The sequence below is a fragment of the Rhinolophus ferrumequinum genome, chromosome 24, assembly GCF_004115265.2.
Source record: "Rhinolophus ferrumequinum isolate MPI-CBG mRhiFer1 chromosome 24, mRhiFer1_v1.p, whole genome shotgun sequence".
Classification (NCBI taxonomy): domain Eukaryota; kingdom Metazoa; phylum Chordata; class Mammalia; order Chiroptera; family Rhinolophidae; genus Rhinolophus; species Rhinolophus ferrumequinum.
In genome coordinates, this window is record NC_046307.1 from 1,078,106 (window position 1) to 1,086,243 (window position 8,138).

Here is an 8,138-nt window from a genome sequence, read left to right on the forward strand (position 1 = left end):
TAATAATTGGGAACTGGTGGCCTTGAGATGAGGAATCTTAAGGGGAAATGTGAGAAGGCATAAAAGGTTGCTATTCCTCATTCAGAGAAATTAAAAACTGCTTCCAGCCCAGGGGAAGGAGTGGGTGGGGAAGGTGGGAAGGGTCTAGGCACAGCTGCAAGTCTTCAGAACCCTGGCATCCTTCAGCATCCCTTGTCTGAGCGGAGCACTAGCCCCCAGAGTCCTCCCAAATCTGAGAGAAAACCAAAGCAGCTGGACTGGGAGCTCCTCTGTCCATGGCTGCCCTGAGGGAGAAGGAAAAAGGTGGAGCCAACAGCAGCATCACTGGAAAGGCAAGATCCTCAAAGGGATCATGAGCTGAGACTCCATGTGTCACACCAACGGGACTGTGTAGTAGACATTTTCGCCCCAGCCCCTCTTCCTCCAGGCAGCATTTCTAGTCTCCTCCCAAGACTGCAGGTCTTTATAGGCCTAGAGATAGTGCACAACGTAGAGCTCCCCTATCTGCAAGAAGCCACCCATTGCCTCCTGGTTGTCCTGCCGGTAATTGGTGGTCAGAGCCCGGTTGTTCCCCCATTCAATCATGGGGTTCCTGGCTTGAGCTTGTATGTCCTCAGCTCATAGATGCTGGGGCCTGCTCTAGGCTGTGGCTCCTGCCAGAAGTTGAACTCGAGGGGCATCAGGTTTCTCCTGGACAGCAGCATTTGGCTCTGCTCTTTTTGGAACTCCACGTACTCCTTGATGTTTTTGAGCTTGTTCATGCAGTCCCTGAGGGCTGGGTGGCCACCTGAGAATCCCCACAGGTGCACTGCCTGGTCCTGCTCCCCGTACCACATGTTCCAGGTGCCCACAAGCGAGCAGGGGTGGTCCTCATCCAGGTGCAGCTTGGGAAGCACTGCCTTCATCGGGCTGTTGTAGGCATCCAGACGCTGAGGCTTCACACTGTGAAACTGGATCTTGTAGAGGTTGCTGGTCTCCTTCCTGGACAGCAGGGTGGAGTGGGCATCCTTCCGGGGATCAACCTTATGCACAAAGAGAGAGCAGAACCAGGTACCTTTGTTGTCCTTGGAATAGAACCACGCCACAGCCACAGGTGCAATGTCCCCTGTGCGTCGCCCAGGGCCTGGAGCTGCCGCCGCACGGTTGTTGCACAGCCGTGAAGCCATGTTGGAGCGGAGAAGGTTGGAGGAGCCAACCTTATCTCTTGACTCACAAGCGACAAGCAGCTGAACTTGGGTTTCGGTAACATAACGGAAAAAAGACAAAAACAAAGCAACTTCCCTAAAATAAAGGGATGCCTGACTCTACCCATTGAAAAGGCACAATTGTCCCAAGAGGTGCAACCCTTGGGCACAGCTTTCAAACCTTGGGCACATTATTTCTTTCATGGAGAAATACCCCTGATAGGGTAGGTAGACAGTTAGAAATGAGCAGGAGAAGGGGAAATTTAGCCCCATTAGAAATCCCCTTGCTGTAACCCCTGGCAGCTGCCTGGCAGGACTCCAGGCTCACACATACTCCTAACTCAAAAAGATGTTGTTAAAAGTCAGAGAAGGCGGGGGGGGGGGGGGGTGGGGGTAGGGGGGAGACACATTCTGTTTGTCAGGATCATGGACACCTTACTAGCCCAACAGAATTCCAGGTTTACACATACGCCTAAGGGGTGTGTTTACTCATCCCCCCAAACCACGGGGTGGTGTTTACACACACCCCTAAATCAAAGGAATATGTCTACACAGGCCCTTAAATCAAAGAAATGCATTGCTAAATGCCAGAGGACTAGGCACCTCAGGGGAAGAAAGAGAGATAAGGGAAAGGAGACAGAGGGCCAATGCTACTCGTAAAAATAAAAGCCTTCACATAATGTGAAGAGAGGCTGCTTCCCTCTCTTGAGTCAGCCCGCTCCACGTCACGGAGTGTACTCTCTTCTACAAATAAACTTCTGCTGTTCATGCTACACAAACTCTGTCTCTTGATTGAAGTCTTTCCTTCAAGAGGATAAGAGCTGAGTTTTCAACATGATTTCCGGTAACAACCTATGGGCAAAAATAAACAATAAACCATTTATAAAGAATAGTAATCCAGGGACCGACCCGGTGGCTCAGGCGGTTGGAGCTCCGTGCTCCTAACTCTGAAAGCTGCCAGTTCGATTCCCACATGGGCCAGTGGGCTCTCAACCACAAGGTTGCCGGTTCGACTTCCACAAGGGATGGTGGGCTCCACCCCCCGGCAACTAACAACGGCAACTGGACCTGGAGCTGAGCTGCAACCTCCACAGCTAAGACTGAAAGGACAACAACTTGACTTGGAAAAAAGTCCTGGAAGTACACACTGTTCCCCAATAAAGAAAAAAAAAATGAATAGTGTCATGTGGGGTGTCCGGCGGGGTCTCTGGTCCCACTCCCCACACAAGAACGCAGGACATGGTGAGGCCAAAAAGGAACACCCACGGAGCCATAGGTAGGGGAGTCATACTACTATACTGTCACTGGCAGCTGGGTTGGAGACACAGCAACCAGGAGCCACACAATTCTCAACCCTCACTGTGCCGCTTGCAGACTCAGCCACCATCTTCCTGCTAGCTCCCCCTTTCTTCTCCTTTTCTTCTCTGCTAGCCTAGCCTCGGCAGTTATATTCATGGCTAATGGCTCACTGGTTACAGCTGACGGCCAACTAGCCACAGCTGCTGGCCATTTGATCACAGTCGATGGCCATTTACTACCTGAGCCAGCACCTTTCTATGTGAGGCCGAGAGCCTGGAAACTGCTTTTTGGGGCTCTGTCCCCACACTCCACCCCTACAGGGTCTCGCCTCACAATCTACGCGACAAGCGTCTTCCGCGAGGGGCCCTGTGCGAGGAGCCTGGAGGTGAATGCTATTTCCTGGATACAGCCAAGCTCTCTGGTCACAGCCAGGGTTTCTCAGGGCACCACCAGTACTTCTGGGCATAGCCAGACTTCCTGGACTTCTTAGGGTACCACTAGTCTCCCCGGGCACAGCCAGGGTTTCTCAGGGCACCACCAGTACTCCTGGGCACAGCCAGACTTCCTGGACTTCTTAGGGTACCACTAGTCTACCCGGGCACACGAGGGCCTCTCAGGGCACTGCCACTCTCTCTGGACACAGCCAGGGCCTCTCAGGGCACCGCCACTCTCTCTGGGCACAGCCCGGCTTCCTGGACACAGCCAGGGCCTCTCAGGGCACCGCCACTCTCTCTGGGCCTCTCAGGGTACCGTGCTGGAACTATAGCGACTCACAGTCAAGGTGCTTACATATTCTCAATGGTGGCCGGTCAAGACACAATAGCAAACATCTGCCAGTTCCACTACATAGTGGTATGTTCCCAAACAGTCAAGCTGTCCATTAAATTAGGGATGGAAGGCAATTCCCCATAGTCCATAGTCATTTGCCAGGGCTGTCCTGGGGATGAGGGATGACCTTGACTTCACCCTCAGCTCCCGCGGAGGACTCAGCAAGCCATTCCTCCTGGGACTACAAGTCCTGCATCCCGGCTGCCTCAGCAAGCACTTCCCAGCCCACAGGGCCGCAAGGACCTTCGCTTTCTCTGGCCTCTACTGGTTGGGGAACCGTCCACGTCTTCCCACCCCTCCACGGGGTTCCAGCTCTCAGGCAGCTGCTCCTCCTGGTCTTCCTGCAACTGAGTGTTCATAGGCACAAACTGCTCCACTGCCCTTCGGGGAGCTTTGGCCGGCACCGTACCCTGCTCGCTGCGCCATGTGTAGTGCAGGGGATCCTGCGGACTACGCCAAGTGTCATGTGGGGTGTCCGGCGGGGTCTCTGGTCCCACTCCCCACACAAGAACGCAGGACATGGTGAGGCCAAAAAGGAACACCCACGGAGCCATAGGTAGGGGAGTCATACTACTATGCTGTCACTGGCAGCTGGGTTGGAGACACAGGAACCAGGAGCCACACAATTCTCAACCCTCACTGTGCCGCTTGCAGACTCAGCCACCATCTTCCTGCTAGCTCCCCCTTTCTTCTCCTTTTTTTCTCTGCTAGCCTAGCCTCGGCAGTTATATTCATGGCTAATGGCTCACTGGTTACAGCTCACGGCCAACTAGCCACAGCTGCTGGCCATTTGATCACAGTCGATGGCCATTTACTACCTGAGCCAGCACCTTTCTATGTGAGGCCGAGAGCCTGGAAACTGCTTTTTGGGGCTCTGTCCCCACAAATAGTAATCCAACCACCCACAGACTTTCAGATCAAAATTTCAGCGTTGTTTCATCAAAACCTCACAGCATTAGGAGTTGTGTACACAGCAAATAGTCAAGGGAAACATTCTTAACCTTAAAAATATTGATCCCAAGCCTACCTTCTGGAAAAAAAGAAAAAAAGTACTAGAGTAGAAACTTAATCCAATCTCGTAATGAAAGGAGAAGATATTGTAAAATAATGTTGGGAACAGAAATTGTTTTCACATTTTAAAAATTAACTTTTATCGAAATACTGGTGCTAGTTGAACCCCAATTCCCCCATCCGTGTGTGGGGTGCCAGTGTGTCTAGTTAAGCTAGCCCCTCACAGACAGGGGCCAGAGGCACAAGCCGGACAGTGAGGTACCCACGTAAGTCACTGAGGTACCCTTTCTAGAAAACTCTTACGTAAGAGTTTCACTTCTGGAATGGCAATGGGAGGAGCCCATGAACCCATCCCAAGCAAAACAACCACAACCAGTGAAAACTGGAAAAATAACAACCCTTTAAAGTTTCTGGAAATTGCCCTAAAGATAGACAGCAAATGAAGAAGCATTTACTAAAGAAAATCTGCTAAATCTGCACAGAAACAGTGTGAATCTGTCGCCCTGGAGCTCAACCAGTTCATCCTTCCCCTCCTGTCCTTCCCCTCCTAGCCATCCCCACCCTGCTCAGTGGGAGGACAGCTCCATCCTGGGGACAAGAGGCCAGCTCCTCTCTACCCTCATCTCTGAACTACTAACGGGTAAGGTATCTCACCAGAAAGGACAGGAAGCTAATAGCCCTACTCCCTCCAACCCCAAGTGGCAGAGGACCAATTCTGGCTCCAGCCCTGGCCTGGCAAGCTAAGAGCAGCACTTGCACCGAATGAATGCCTTTGCACCAGCTCACTCAGAGGGTAGCGCTTCCACCCAGCCAGTCTGACCTGGAGGTGTCGTCTTTGAAATTTTCCATGCAGTGACCCCTTACTCTTCTCACTGGCTATAAATCCCCTGCTGTTTTTACTGTATTTGGACTTGAGCAGATCTCCCTCCCTTATTGCAATACCTCTGTTACAACAGTCCTGTGTAAAGTCTTCCTGACCATTTTACCAAGTGTCAGGATTTTTTTTTTCTTTAACAACTGTTGCTCCATCTTCTGATGGTATAATATACCCTAGTGCATCTCGAGTCCCAGAGTGAGATTACTGTTCATAAATAAATAAATACAAAAAAAAAACAAAAAAACTTTGGGATTCAGTCAGATATTCCTATTACTGTCTTTTTTTGTGGACATAGAAATAAATTTATTGCACTGGACCTTGAGTTTTCTGTAAATGGAGGTTTATTGAAGGTAAACATTTAAAACACACCAGTTTCGTAATCCTGTTTATCATTTCTTATTTTCTTAAATATGCACTAGGATGCTCAAGCCAAAAGAAAAAGGAAAGAAAAATATGAGTGGCCAGGAATTGTTGTCACAACACTTTTTCTGCCCACACTCTGGGCACTTCTCCTTTCCAGAACCTGGCTCCAGCCTCATCTTGAGGTGGGGGTCTCAACACCTCCACTTGGCCTCTTTCTCTGCCCCTTAGAACTCTAAGCAAACCAGGTAGCCTGGCCTCCCTCGCCTGGGCTGCAGTCCCCAAAGCTGACCTCGTTGCTAAACTAGAGGCAAAGAGCCCCTCCCCCAAACACACACACACACACACACACACACACACACAGAGGCACACACGCAGGCGCCACTTTGCTCCAGCTACTCTCTGCTGCACTCTGCTGGTCGTGGGTGCCAGTAACAATCAACCCTGCTCGTGGGCCCCCAGGTGAAGGAGAATAGGAAAGAAAAGCAAGGAGCATAAAAGGGTGCAAACAGACCGCCAGGGAGAGGAAGGCATCAGTCACCAAGGGGAGAGTCACCAGGCGTTGGCATTCCAGGAGACAGGGGCAGGACCGGACATTGGGGACAGAGGACGTTTTTTCTGAATGAATACTAACAGTTCTTTGCAGGGGGTGGAAGAGAAATGGGTGGAGGAGAGAGGTGGGAGTGAGTCTTGTATACTGTTATTATTTTGAAGTTCTGTGAGGAAAAAAATCATCTGGTCACAAAAGCAGTCAATCCTGAAATCTGACTCCAGAAGATCTGGGGAGCCCAATTCCCTTTCCTAGAGGTTTTTATGTTTCCAGAACAGAAGGAATGCGACCTGTCCCCATTCCTGCTGGTTGGTCCAGCAACAGATACTGCCCCCTCCTGGGAGCTGCAGGTGTGGTAGCCAGCCCCCCCTTTGTTGAGAAGTCGGACCCAAAGGTCTAAGGATGTGGGCACCTGTGACCTCCCAGTCTCCTGTGTCAGGTTCTGTCCTGGGAGGTCAGGGACCCTATAACACTATACTCTGGCTGACGCCCACCTCCAGCAGTAAATTTATTGAATTTATTGGGGTGACATTGGCTAATAAGGTTATAAAAGCAGTACTTTAATCTGGCCCTGTACTCTGGTTCTTATATCCAAACAGTCAAACCCTGGGCAAAACAGGCAAGCAGCCACGTCCTCTCTTCGGAACCCAGAGCCCCACCCTCTGGACCACTGACTTACACCCTCACCAAAACCCACTCACAAGAAAGGCTCTGGAGGGGTGGCTGGTTGGCTCAGTGATTGGAGCACAGTGCTCATAACACCAACGTCACCAGTTTGATTCCCACATGGGTCAGTGAGCTGTGCCCTCCACAACTAGATTGAAAAAAAAAAGACTTGACTTGGAGCTGAGCTGCATCCCCCCACAACTAGAATGAAAACAACAACTTGACATGGAGCTGACGTGTCCTGGAAAAACACACTCTTCCCCAATATTCCGCAATAAGGAAGGAAGGAAGGAAGGAAGGAAGGAAGGAAGGAAGAAAGGCTCTGGAAACTGAATGCAAGCTAAGCCACCTTTAACTGTCTAGAAATGAAGGGATACTAGAGGTCCTCCTTCCTTTCTAGACTGATACACTGAAACTCAGGAAGGCCAGCTTGCCTGGGGCTTAAAACCCTCTCTGGGCTACAGCAACAAAGCTGGTCTCCAACATGAGCACCCCAGGGTTTTCATGTGCGGATCACATTGGTGGGTATGTACTATATTGAAATTTAAACTGAGAAAAATTGTTAAATAATTATCAATGTATTTTAAAATAATAACAAACATGTGAACCTAAGGAACACATTTATCATAAAAATGACTGTTCCCCAGAACAAACAAAGAACTCCGGTGAGGGGGTAAGATGCTTTACACTTTGCACATGTCAACATCTGATCTATTGGAAAGCAGCTGGACTCACATCAACTTTCTGCAACCAGTCTGTTGTGATATCATTCGTCATGTAGCCTGTGAAGAGTTCCACTCTCCCCTTGTGAGAGTGGAAAAGATAACATCTCAATATTACTTCAAAAATAGTCTTAACCTTGCAAATCCCCTGAAAGGTTGCCAGGATGACACGAGCGTTCCCTGACCACGTTTCGCGAACAGTGGGTACACGTCTGGAATCCCTGTCTCCCAAATCTCTGCGTGCTACCTTGACATGCTATGACACTACTATGCATTATGGGGCCTTTAAGGGGTGATTAAGGTAAAAATGAGCTCATTAGGCTGGGCTCTGGTGTCCTTATAGGGAGAGCAGGACACAGACACACAGCGAGATGACCATGTGAGCACACAGGGAGGAGACGGCCTGTGGAGAAACCAGCCCTGCTGACACACTGATTTCAGATTTCCAGCCTCCACGACTGTGAGAAAACAAACTTCTATTGCTTCAGCCACCCATCTGTGGCATTTTGTTGTGGCAGCTCCAGCAAACTAACACTCTCGGCCATCCCCACACCTTTTTCCTACACTACCCCAGTGCTCCTAATGGAAGGTAGTACTCACATTTTAAGAGGAACAATATTTGATGCAGACCCTGGCCTCTG

The 8,138-nt window shown here is 50.2% G+C and overlaps 1 pseudogene; it reads right to left on the reverse strand.

Moving 5' to 3' along the window:
* Nucleotides 1-321: 321 nt before the first annotated feature.
* LOC117016495 (protein NipSnap homolog 1-like) lies at nt 322-1,166 on the reverse strand (annotated as a pseudogene).
* Between the last annotated feature and the right edge of the window lie 6,972 nt (nt 1,167-8,138).